Source organism: Hylaeus volcanicus, chromosome 3 (genome assembly GCF_026283585.1).
Source record: "Hylaeus volcanicus isolate JK05 chromosome 3, UHH_iyHylVolc1.0_haploid, whole genome shotgun sequence".
Taxonomy (NCBI): Eukaryota; Metazoa; Arthropoda; class Insecta; order Hymenoptera; family Colletidae; genus Hylaeus; species Hylaeus volcanicus.
In genome coordinates, this window is record NC_071978.1 from 9,931,083 (window position 1) to 9,943,331 (window position 12,249).

Here is a 12,249-nt window from a genome sequence, read left to right on the forward strand (position 1 = left end):
AATTCTTTCCAACAGGAAATATTCTAAATTGTAGTCGCTCGGGCAACCTCCATTCGCGTTCACTCGTAAAAAAAGAATTTCAAAGTCGACTGTTAACCGAAAAAAAAAAGAAATACTTGAGAACAAAGATTTTAAGCATTTCGCGAAGGAGTGCATTATAAATGAAATAACTGGTCGGCGCAACACGTTTCCTCTGTTTAATTTCGACGAAGTCGTAAGAAAGACTTTAACTTTCTTTTAATAATCTCTAACCCCTCCCCACTCCTCGGCGAAAGTGGATCGCGGTTCACGAGATAGAACGGAAACACTTTGCAGCCAAGTTGCAAACATTCTTGACATGATTCGGTAAGGAGGGAATTTGAAATTCTACAGTCACCTTACGAAACATTTCTCATAGCTATGGGAAAGTTTATTTAGTGAAAGAAAAATAAAAGTGACGTTCGTTCATCGAGCAATTCAACTTTGCTGAACAAATCAAATCGCTTGACGTTCTGAACGCGGGAATTTGTACTTGTGTATTCGACTCGTTTTTTTCTTAAAATTACGTGAATGTTATTCGACTGATACATGGCAAATTACATTATCTAAACTTTCCGAACGTAAACGTAATTAATTTCAATGCTTTCGACTCGAATGAAAGGTCCTTGCCAAGATAGTAAAATCAATCGTGAACTTTATTTAAATATGAAATGGAAATTACTTAAAACATAAGGTATATCAAAATAAGAAATATACAAATAATAGATATAAAAAAATGGCTCTTTTTGATTTCAGATAAAAGCATTATTATCCTTGGCTCCATTCGCAACTGGAATAATTGTTACTTTTGCAATTTACATGTCACGCTGTCAACTCATCACTGCAAGCATTTAAAAAAACACAATAACGAATAATAGGATAACAAATCCACGTCACGGGCGTTTCTCTCCTAACGCATATAAAAATATCGCATACATCATTTTCATTTGATGAATATTGCATGCTGCTGCGTTCCCTTTTGTAGATGAACGAAACATAATCGCAATACTTACATATTTATAGAGTTTATGACTCTCGTGCTACATATCTGTCTTGTTAATCCCAGAAATTTAGTCGCGATACATAAAACAGAAAATGGATATAATACCAACATGGTACAAAAACGTATTTGTGAAAAAAAGATACATTTCTTCTCAAGTAAAGTAAAACAAAAACTCTGTTTTGACAAATGCTATCGAGACATTTCAACAAACTTTCGTTAATTTGCTCCTTCGAGTATCGTCTACGTATTAACGAGACAAGAAACCGGGAGTAGAGGGTCCAATTAAACTTAATGCAATTAGAACCCGACCACGGCAGACGCGGGCAGAAACAAACGTAGAAAAAAGCGCAGGCTGAATATATATATAAAAGAAAATGGACTTCTTTTCGAGCGACACTGCGAATACATTTTTGTTCGAGCTCGCGTCGTCCCAGTTTCGCGGATTTGCTCGCGAAACGGCCTGATTCACGAATAACAGAGAACAAACCCCTCGTGGGGAAGAAAGATAGAGTGTGTAGCCTTTGCTTAGGTAAAGTTTGCTTGTTACGAAATTCTGTAACGGCAACCCAGTCACGGTCGTGAATAAAATGCGAACTGCAACTCGGGTGCTAATGCCAAGATAAAAACGGTCAATGAACGCGGATTTCGCAAAGAGCGAAGTGAATGCGTCGCGGCCGTCGGATGAAAAGAAAATAGAGGACGAATGTTGACATCTCGATCCTGTTTAATTAAACAGCGAATTCCCGGAGGTTCCTCTTCGCAACTCTCCGCGGTCTCATGACGGAGCTTTTCTTTGAGGGCAGAAAATTCAATAAAATTATATAAATAAATATATGCGAAAGGAACCCCTTATTTTATGTCTCGAAACTCCTGGCAGAAGAAATTTCACGCGGCTATAGAGGGTGGGTAGGGAAACGAGTGCTGGTAGGTGGAAGCAGTGTACACGGTGATCCATTAACTAAGTAACCACTATTTTGAATACGATGTTAAACGTGGTAATTAATTTGTGTTTGATATAGCAGGGTAATCGAATTTGTAGTAGAAAACTTCAACGATTGAGCTCAAATAAATAAAAACAAAAAGTAATACACAATACTTAATCTAACATTTGTCATTGTACTCATTTCAGTAACCTCGTCAAATTTACGAATCCAACTCAGACTTACTTTCCTCCCTAAGTCATCATCAAAATTAATTTCTTTAGTTCCCCACTGAAAATCTCTGTCGTCCTCATACAACTATCGTGGCAGTTAACGTGTTAATGCGCCAACGTTTCGGCAAATGGCGTAATACCAATTATGTTATTTATTCAATTTTTATCAAGCCCAGCAAACCCTGCCGCCAAATACCCTATTATTAAACCATGTCCCCGGAATCCATGCGTAGACGATAGGGCATTCGACGACGTTCTCCGTGTTTCCGTAGACGTTCCGCCTGAAAATTAATTTCTCGGGCAATAATGTCTGGCCCCGGGGTGAGCGCAGGATACCATGAAAAATATACATCGCGTGTTACGAGCGCAGAGGTTGCGACGAAATTCACGCTAAGGGCGGCAATGTTGAAGAGAAACGCAGAGGTGAAACACAGATGAAAACAGAGGACGAGAAGAACGGGAGAAACCCGTAGCGTGAATCGCAGCGACTCACCAGAATTGGATCAGTTGAATTATACTTGTATAATTCATTAGCGTCTCACTCGGCGAGACAATAAATGGATTACCATATACATTGTGGCAGACAGTAGACGACAGTTTCGTGTGTTTTTGTCTGGTGCGAGTGTATCGTGTGTGCGCGTACAACGGTCCAATGTTTCCTATTGTTCTTGGGGAAACTGAATCGCCTGCACGAGAAGTGTGATTACTTCATCAATCAGTTGTTCTCAAAATTGAGTCATTGCTCTCGGGTGCTCGACGATTGGTATCGATTATTCGATCGGTATCGACGCAAATTGGTTTTGTTCCGCGACATGAAACCACGCGCCGATCCGAGGCCTTGCATTTCGGTTAGAATAGACAGAAATTCACGAGGATATTATGGAAGCCTTTGCTTTGAGTTAATTTTTCTTGTATATTTTTATTCAGGAGTAACTGAGAATGCGTAACAGATCTCGCAATCATCATGCATGGATAACTCTTTACGTGTGTATTTTTTTACTTGAGATGAACGTTTAGAAAACAGCATTGTATGTCATAGTGGTGATCAAACAATCCACAAACACGAACAAGTGGAATGATTATCGGTAAATCCTGACATTTTGCCTAACCAAATGAACGTCACGCGGATTTACACATGAATCCTTCTAATTTAGCTTACCTGGGAATTACAGAAGGGAATTATTATCGTGGTCGGTATTTCGTTACGGAAGCTCGAAATACTGTTTATACAGGGTGTGTCTAAAAAAGAAGAAGAAGAAGAATGAATTAGGAAGAAAGAAGATGCTATGACCTTAAAATGGATTTCAAATGGATTTCAATTTTTGCAAGCAGTATTTTCGACCTTTCTTCAATTGATCCATCGAGAAAGCTGCCTACGTGACATATTAGTATTACTGCAAAATTATATTCTCGATCATTGTTTAATAATAAGTATTGTTCATAATTAATGTAACTATTGTCAGAAATTAATTTTTAGTTATTCCAGCTAACAGATATAACGGTATAGAAAAATTTCTCACAATAACAGTGCTCGATGAATACTTATTCTGAACAATGATGGATATTAATAGTTAATCGAAGACTGAATGTTACAGTATGCATTGTAAATATTTCATTCATTTGGAAATGTACATATTTAATGGATTTTAAAGTTTCAGATTATTACACCACTGTTTTGAGAAAAAGTAATCGTAAGAAATTTTTCTATGTTTTAATATCTATTGACTGGAACAATTAAAGCTTAATATCTCCGACATAATTAAACATTTGTGATACATACAGTATCATTCAGTGTTCGATTAAACATTAATAACAATTACGGTTCAAAATAAGTATGCATTCGAGACATTAATCGTGAGAAAGTCAATATTTTAATATCTATTGAATGCACCAACTAAATATCCATTTCTGACAATAGTTAAATTAATTATTAACAATACTTATTATTTAAACAATGATGGGGAGTATGATTTTGCTGTGATATTACTGTTTCACGAATTATTTTATCGATGGATCCAACGTGTCGTCCAATCGACCGTTACGTGGTTGTTGTTCGCCCTTCCCCTTCTCTACTTCGACAGGCACGAGCGAGCCGCGACCCTCGACACAGGTATACGAGGGCCGCGGTCTCATTCTTCGACGATCCTTCGGTCGATACGGATCTTGCGATCGCGCGTCCGCGTCTCGCGTCCGTACTATTGGTTGTGGGTACCTTAGTTTAGTTTAGTTAGTTTTAAGGCATGTATCTAAGTTAGTTTTAAGGCATGGATGTACGAGTGTTTGCCTCTGTGAAATAATTATTAAACATTTGTTCAATTCTTTTGTTTGTTCGTAGGTCCATATTGGACTCGCAACTCCGTTCTCCATTTCGGTCACTATTACTTGATGTGATAAGTGTAGTGGTCAACTATGTGACTGGCCGAAGTCGGTTGCCGTCCTCTAGTGGGTCTGATTTGAGAGAGGGTCAATCGACGCCTCCGAGGAATCTTCTACTCTCTGTACGCGTCAGGCGAAGTCCAGGCTCCCGACGCAGCGCAGCTCAAAAGAGCCGTCAGACGGATGCAAGTCGTGTCCTGGACTCCTGACGTTGTGCAGAGAGTAGAACTCCGTTTCGGGACTCTACGACCGTCAGACATACCTGGTGTCGCCAGGGCAGGGCAACCCGACGCGGTGCTACCTACGTCGTACACTGTAAGGTCGGATCTGGGCCCTCGGCAGCAGGTATGCAGGGAGTAGAGTACTGGCGGAGACGTTGATCGTCTTTCTCTCGAATCAGGCCCACCAGGGGAAACGGGACTGACTCTGTAAGTCCAGTTACGTGGTCGCGTCGTGTCGCGATTTCCATTTACCTTCCATTTAGTTCAAATAATTATTTGACAGAGTCAGACTTACACTTTGGAAATTAAAGGAACTTTGTTTTCTTTGATTTTCACGGTTTCGTACTTAGTATTAAGTTCGTTGACTCTATGTAGAGTATGCATCTACTTATGTATACTCTATGTAGAGGGAAATCGAAGGAAGTTTGATTCCTTCTATCTCCGGGTCTCCAGTCGCAGCAACCTCCACGTGGTGAGATCTGGTAATCGGTATTATTCGCGACGAAAGCTTGTCGAACGATGCTTCGTCGTAAGTAATAACGAGGTAATGGCTGCGAACTTGTAAAAAGATCTTTAGATTTAGATTTATATTAGCAGGGACAACACCAAGGAGCCGTGGCCGGTACTAGACCAAGGAGTAAGGAGTTTACAAAATTCCATTTTCCTGCAGAAAAGTGTATGCGGGTAAAATTGGGAGGACTATTAATACACGCATCAAAGAACATCAAATGCGATTACGAAGTATGCATATACCGTGGGGGTTAGAATCACGTGGATGCGTGTTTCGCGTCGCGACGAGAGGCGTCGGCGTAAATTCTTCCGTAAGTGCAGTGTAAACAATTCCGTGGACCACTTCCTAGGTGAACCAGTCGAGTCTGAAGCAACGGCGAACGCGAAAATTGAGCAAGTGTTTACAGTGGAAGTGAACTGCGGCAAGGAAAACGCGAGTGCGGATATTCGCGAATGGGAGCCAACGAAAAGGGTAGGAGAGAGTACGGTCGAGCCGTCCTTCAAGTTATTCACAGGTGGAGAATGTCGAAGGGTCTTCGGGCTCCTCTATGTAACCCTGGATGAACTCCGACGAAGAGGAGGTAATTTTGTTAAGGGTTACTCGAGAGCATTCACGCAATTCTGGGTATGAATTAATTAAAGTACATATTACAACTATCGACACGATCTTTGATAATCGTTGCTGAGAAATTGTGAGTACTGTTTCGTGTTTATTTATACGTGCGAACTGCTCCTAAAATTTAATAAAAAAAATGCTATTATAAAAGTAGAAACTAAAGTGCTGTTATGCAAATCTGACATCAAATTAATTAGAATTATAACATTGAAGAATACTGAGTACAGACAATACTGAAGATACCTCAAAGACTCCAATGTAAAATATTATATAATAAATTGCTTAAGCCTCCTAATGATTCACGAAATTGTTTTATTAATCTTATTCCATTGTTTAGTATCCCAAAAAAGAATCATGAATTCATTTCTCTATACCTGTAACTATAATCACGTTAAATTAGTAATATTCCCGATGCGTAGAACTAAACGTTGTTATATCGTTCTATATTTCCTCATAACCAAGTATTAAATTAATTTCAGTCCAGGTGTTCCTTGAATCGTGCATACTGAACATAACAAATGTTACTAAAATTGCAATATACGTTATCAATTAAAAGAAACTCCCGGAGAAATGCATTTTGTTATCGATTTTAAACGCGTCAGAAATGGCCAAACTTTAACCAGTAATAAATCCGATTTTCCTGGAACAACCTTGAAATTGGCTGGAACTTCGGTTAGAACTTTCGACGGTGTAACCTTAGGATGCAATTCCGCTCCTGAAAACGGTGGTTATTCGTAACCGCGGCGGGTTAATTGCATCCGATGCAACGTTCAATTTCCTAGCTCTGAGCTCGCGGCGCGTCAGAGCCTCGTAAACTTTATGGTTCAAATTAAGAAACCTTATGAAGAAACGCTGTCAGCGGCGGTGTCAAAAAGTTTTCTCACTTTTCGAACGAGCTTGTCGCTCCTCCACTGGAAACTTTCTGAAAGCGAACGTGTGAGTAGACTTTAATCTGTTTTTCACTATCTCGGATCAGAACCGCTGCATGCTGTACCCTATTCTTATATTCTCGTGGCAGTTAGCAATTTTCTCGCGACGGGATTCGATTAGAATAACAAGCAATTCTTTTTATCGTGGATTTTGTTAAATAAATGTAGTCTTACAGGATGACGAAAGTCATATTTTTAGATTATACAGGCTGATTAATCACACTATTGGTCATCTATATTAGTATTCAGGGCGATTTGTTTAAGGCGGAAGAGTTCAATATTTCATGAGTATCTCGTGATAACTGTAATAAATACCTGTAATTTGAATGTCTTCGGTAATTAGCCGTAGATTCGTCTATGTTAGGTTTGTATGACTTACCTGAAACAGAAAAAAAAACAGTCGAGTTAGTCCAAATTTTGTATAGAACCATTACATGATTTTCTCCGCCCTTCCAGTTTATAATAACAGACACTTTTTACTATTAACGTATTTACGTAGAACTCTGAATAAAGAATTTCATAAAAAATTTTCCTCTAATTTAATACTACTTAGCTTCGTTATAAAATGAACTCAGACCTTACAAAATAAATAAAAACTGGATATCATAGGATGCAGACAAAGGCATCTACGTTTTCTCTCTCATCCATACTAAATAATTTGAGCTGCGAAAGATTGAATAAAAATGGGATTTAAATAATTTAACTCCAAATGGACGCAAAGTAAATGAAAATATTCAAGTTCGGAATGCTATCTCATTTCTCAGGCAATGAAAATGATCGAAATCCCGTTTATATTCGTATAATAACATACGCAAAATGTGGTTCCCACCCGACAAAAAATTAATCGTCTTAAGCCCAGAACTGGGTCGTTCGAGCTCTCGAGTCTTCTCGACACGTTAATGCCGTAAAAAAAAATGGACAGTGATTCCTGAATTTAATTCATGCAGAAAGGGTGGCTCGATATCTTGAAATTCACGAGCCATCGCCGTGAGCAAATCTTTGGAATTAGCGGATTAGCCGCGCAATGCCAATCTATCGTTTTACGAGCTGACGTGATCGCAATAAAACTTCTTCATCTACTCGCAACGAATCGGCGATAAATCGTGGTGACATTAGAATTTCTTTTCCGTTAGAATGATGGCCACCCGAAAAAAAAAAACTGGAAACAAGCGAAGGATGTCGAAGGTTCAAGTAAAACATTATTGAGCATATGTGGGGCTCGTTCGTTAAAAATATATAGCGAATATAAATTAATTAGGACTTTATATTAAAAATAAATGTAAGTACAATTGCGTCTTTAAGGTTGGATGTGTAAAAAAGTATATTCAAATCTAGTTCATATCAACATGATATGAAAGAAAAACAAAGTACATACACAGTTACAACGGAAATGGAACGAGAGTACATGAAATAAGATGATAAATTACGAAAATATAAATTAATGTTCTATTATGACAATCTGTTCTCAAATGTGTTCGCAAATGTGAGTCTCGTTAAATTATAGAGGACTGAGGCCGTTCTTCAAATGTAATTATGAATAAAGTAGATACGCTGGAGAAACCACAGTTTAGATCTCAACGTGGCTCAATCTTTCTATAGTTAAAAAGCTCGACGCTGTCTGCATAGCATTGTGCATAACTGGTTGGGCATAAAACGCGTTGTAAACCAATAAAATTACTTCGTGTCGCTGTGAATTGCATGGCAAGAAGGATATTACGCGTTAACACCGGCGAATAGTGAGAGTTAATTGGTGAAGTTCCAGCAGTTCCCTCTTGAAACGAAAGATTAATTATGATTCCGTTGGAGTGAGAGACGAAAGCTGTTCTTCCGAAAAAAATTTGAGCAATTCCGTAGAAATTAACGACTAAACGTGAAAAGGAATTCGCAACAGTCTTCGTAGCCGCGGACACGGATTCGATGGACGAAAAATTCTCGATCGAGTTCAAACTTTTTCTCGTGGCGGACGTGGTACAGGTTCGTTCAGAAAATTCGAAAGTCCATGGAGTCAGACAGCAGAATCTCATTACAAGTTGAAATGGACTTTCAAGTTCTCAGTTGACTTATACTTAGACACCCCGGAGGTTTGGATCAAAATTTTTATCGATTTAAATTTTTGTCACTGGACACGAGTGTAACGTACAATATTTTCATGGAAATTGTTTAATTACGTAAAATTATTTGCTACGGTTGTAGCCGTTATAATTCTAAGACTTTTAAGTGAACTTTGCACACATTTTTGTAAGCTTGAAGGGACCATGTGTTATTTGACTAAACGATGGTGTATGAATACAAACTAAATGTCAAGTGACAAATATGTATGCATATGTTATTACATTTTTCAGTTTGAACAAATCTATGGTAATTTGCTATTACATGTACCAACAGTCTGAAAGGGGCTGGAATAACTTGTCGAGACTACAACTACGTCAAATTACTTTTATATAGTACGAACAAGATATTATACAATATTTGAAAAATATTTAAAAATTACTTCTTGATTAGTAAATAGCGGGTCCACAAATCTCTCATAACACAACAGATAGGGACATAATTCAATTCGAAGTAAAATCACGAACTGTATAAAAACAGAAAACTCTTTTCTACAAGTCACAAAAATACAGTCAACTGACAACTTCGATTAGTAAACCATAAGGTTCATCCAACAGAATATTTTTAATTCTGTATCTGGTATTGTATCTGGTTTCTACAATAGTGGTCTGTATCTGGTCATCAACGCTAGTCGATTAATTATGCATGAATTCTTAGTGACAATCTTAACACAAAAATTAAAATAGGGGAAATTCTCAAAGAAGACAGATGTACGCTTGGATGCGTGCCTATCTTTGACGAGTAGACAACGACTAGACAGGCCGACATGATTTATTATACTCCTAAACGCAAAACACGCATGGGCCCTGGCCAACCGACAACATTACTTGCAAAGCCTAATACCTGAACAAAAATAGTTGCACTAACGAGACACGAAAGGTGTTCTTTATTATGAGCTATTAAAATCAGATGAAACAAGAACGGCGAATCTTCATCGATCATGACGTCAATAGTTAAATTATTTTGTCCATTAATTGGATAAGTATATTAATCAAACGCTAGTTGTAGACACATTAGTCATAGCTTAATTTCTATAAAGGAAAACATTCAAGAGTTCCGAAATCCTAGTGGAATTTAAAATTTTGTTTCTTCTAAAGTAACCGTCGTTGATAATGTGCAAATAGATTCTTCATCTCAAAAATTGGGAGGAACCCATAAAGCCAAACCTCCTACAAATCCTAAAGAACGTTTGATTACGATATATGTAATTCGATTTCCCAATAATACGTACATACACGAAAACATTACTGTTATGTAGGTATAAGTAGTACGCGAAAGTGTACAAAATGTTAACCATTAATTATTTCAAAACGCATCTTCGTAACTTTGCCTTTTAAAGTTCCCTGTTAGAAAACGTTCGAAACAACTTTAAATTAAAAAACTTTTTCGCTTCCCGTCGATGAAATTTTCTGAATTAGCGTACTACTGAACTATATTGACAAAAATAATTAACGGTACACATACATATCTAACTGACCTGGAAATTTTTAATAAACTATTCAATACTCTGGAAATATCAGCTGCATAACATGAATGTATAGAAAAAGTAATATAGTAATACTTGTTGTTGGTTTATTCTCAAATTTTTGAAAGGATGTACATTTGGATAGCAGTGGTATTAAAGTACACTTATTCCAATTGGTTTTCACAGTGCAGTAGAAATTCGAATATTACTAGTAAATAGAGTTCAATATTGCTGGAATGATCGAAGTCCTCGTAATAATCAAGATAACCAATCCAATAAAGAGCCTCGCATATATCGCATACCTCCATCACTTATGGTCACTACCACTAGTTACTTCCCTCTTCAATTTGACACGTTGCTAAGTGACCAACCCCTCCACTTGCAAAGTGGCAGCTCTCGTGCAATAAGTGAGGTTGTTGTGTATTCGCTCGCTAAAGCTGCGTTAAAACACTATCTAGTGTTTGTTTACCATCGAAACACCGAACTGAATTTGAATAAAAATGGTACAAAGTGGATCAGTATGTACATCAGCAACTGAATATTTCGAATATTATTAAATTTAGGTTAAATGAATATTTATACATTCATAATAAAGTGTTTGTGACTCTCTCTCTTTTACATTTGAACAAAGAATAGTAAGAAAGGAATATTTCTGTGATAATAAGAGCAATAAAATATTATTGAAAATTTACGTTCAGTGATTAGATTTTCCTGTTCTATTGCTCATACTAAGTTATTTTTTTCTTTGTTTAATTACTCTCACCTTGGAGATATGCAATTATACAGTCTGTAATAAATTATTTCCCTGGTCAATTCTGTTTCTAAACATTTTTTCAAAATTCTTAGTGAAAAATTCTGTCACTCATATATGGCGGTCAACGTGAAAGGTGACAAATACGACACATTTACACGCAGAAATACCATAATATTCCAATAATATTGTTCACTGTCTTCTTAGAAGTAACGGCTCTCCATTTGTTTTATATCTTCCACGGCTCTGAAGAAATACTGTATGACCAACCAGGGAGCCATATGGCCACCGTTGAAGATCCCTAATCTAATTGATATTCCGTCGCCCGCTGTCGATTTTAAGAACGACTGAAATTCAACGAAGATCCCGACGACTCCGTGGCGTATCGATCACCAACCCACTCCCCCGCGGAAGTAAGAACTTTCAATCGACAGCGCGACTTTCAATTCGCCGTTACTTATCCACGGAACAATTACCAGGTGGCCTGTTTTACGGTCGTTCGTATTCCGTTCGCGCGCTGTACGCTGAAGGTTTAATTTTTTCCAAAGCAACGCAGCGTCCCGACGTGTCTCCGCCGGGTTCGACTGAATTATTAAAAGTACTCCCGGGGATTCCCAAGTAGCTCGCCCGCTGGAGCGGCAAAAAGGTGGATGATCGCAATCACGTCGCCCTGCGAAGTAGATCGCGAACGATCCACGCGCGACACGTTCGAATCCTCGATTCGTCGATCCGACACAGTGAAAGCTTGTTTAACCGAATAGATTAGGGGACAAAGCAGTGACGGATAACAGAGTAATTCTGATAGTAGGTAGTAGTATTGGTAGTGCTATAGCTATGCTCCGCAGTGTATATCTGAGCCTGCGACTAATTCTGTTCCATAAAGTGCGGATAAATAAATTTACTGTAACTAGATTACAGGAATGACGGAGCTTGGTCACTGATTGCGGACGCCCTGACAAAATTAGACAGCTGAAGAAGGATCCCGATTTTCGCTGCTGCAAAATGCATAATACACGGATCCGTCATCCCCTTGTCCCCCGCGTAATGCGTCGTCGTCAGCGTGAATAATACACGCGCGAATGATATTTCAGCCCTCTA

The 12,249-nt window shown here is 38.2% G+C and overlaps 1 protein-coding gene across 2 annotated transcripts in view; it reads right to left on the minus strand.

Annotated features, from left to right (window-relative positions):
• LOC128874440 (uncharacterized) overlaps positions 1–12,249 on the minus strand; it is a 346,195-nt gene that overhangs the window by 147,646 nt on the left and 186,300 nt on the right. Inside the window, exon 6 of one of the 2 annotated variants that reach the window (XM_054119241.1) lies at positions 7,142–7,205. The exons of the other annotated variant lie outside the window; for it this stretch is intronic. The gene's annotated coding sequence lies outside the window, so the exon portion shown is untranslated. The remainder of the gene's footprint in view (positions 1–7,141; positions 7,206–12,249) is intronic. 2 annotated transcript variants of the gene reach the window in all.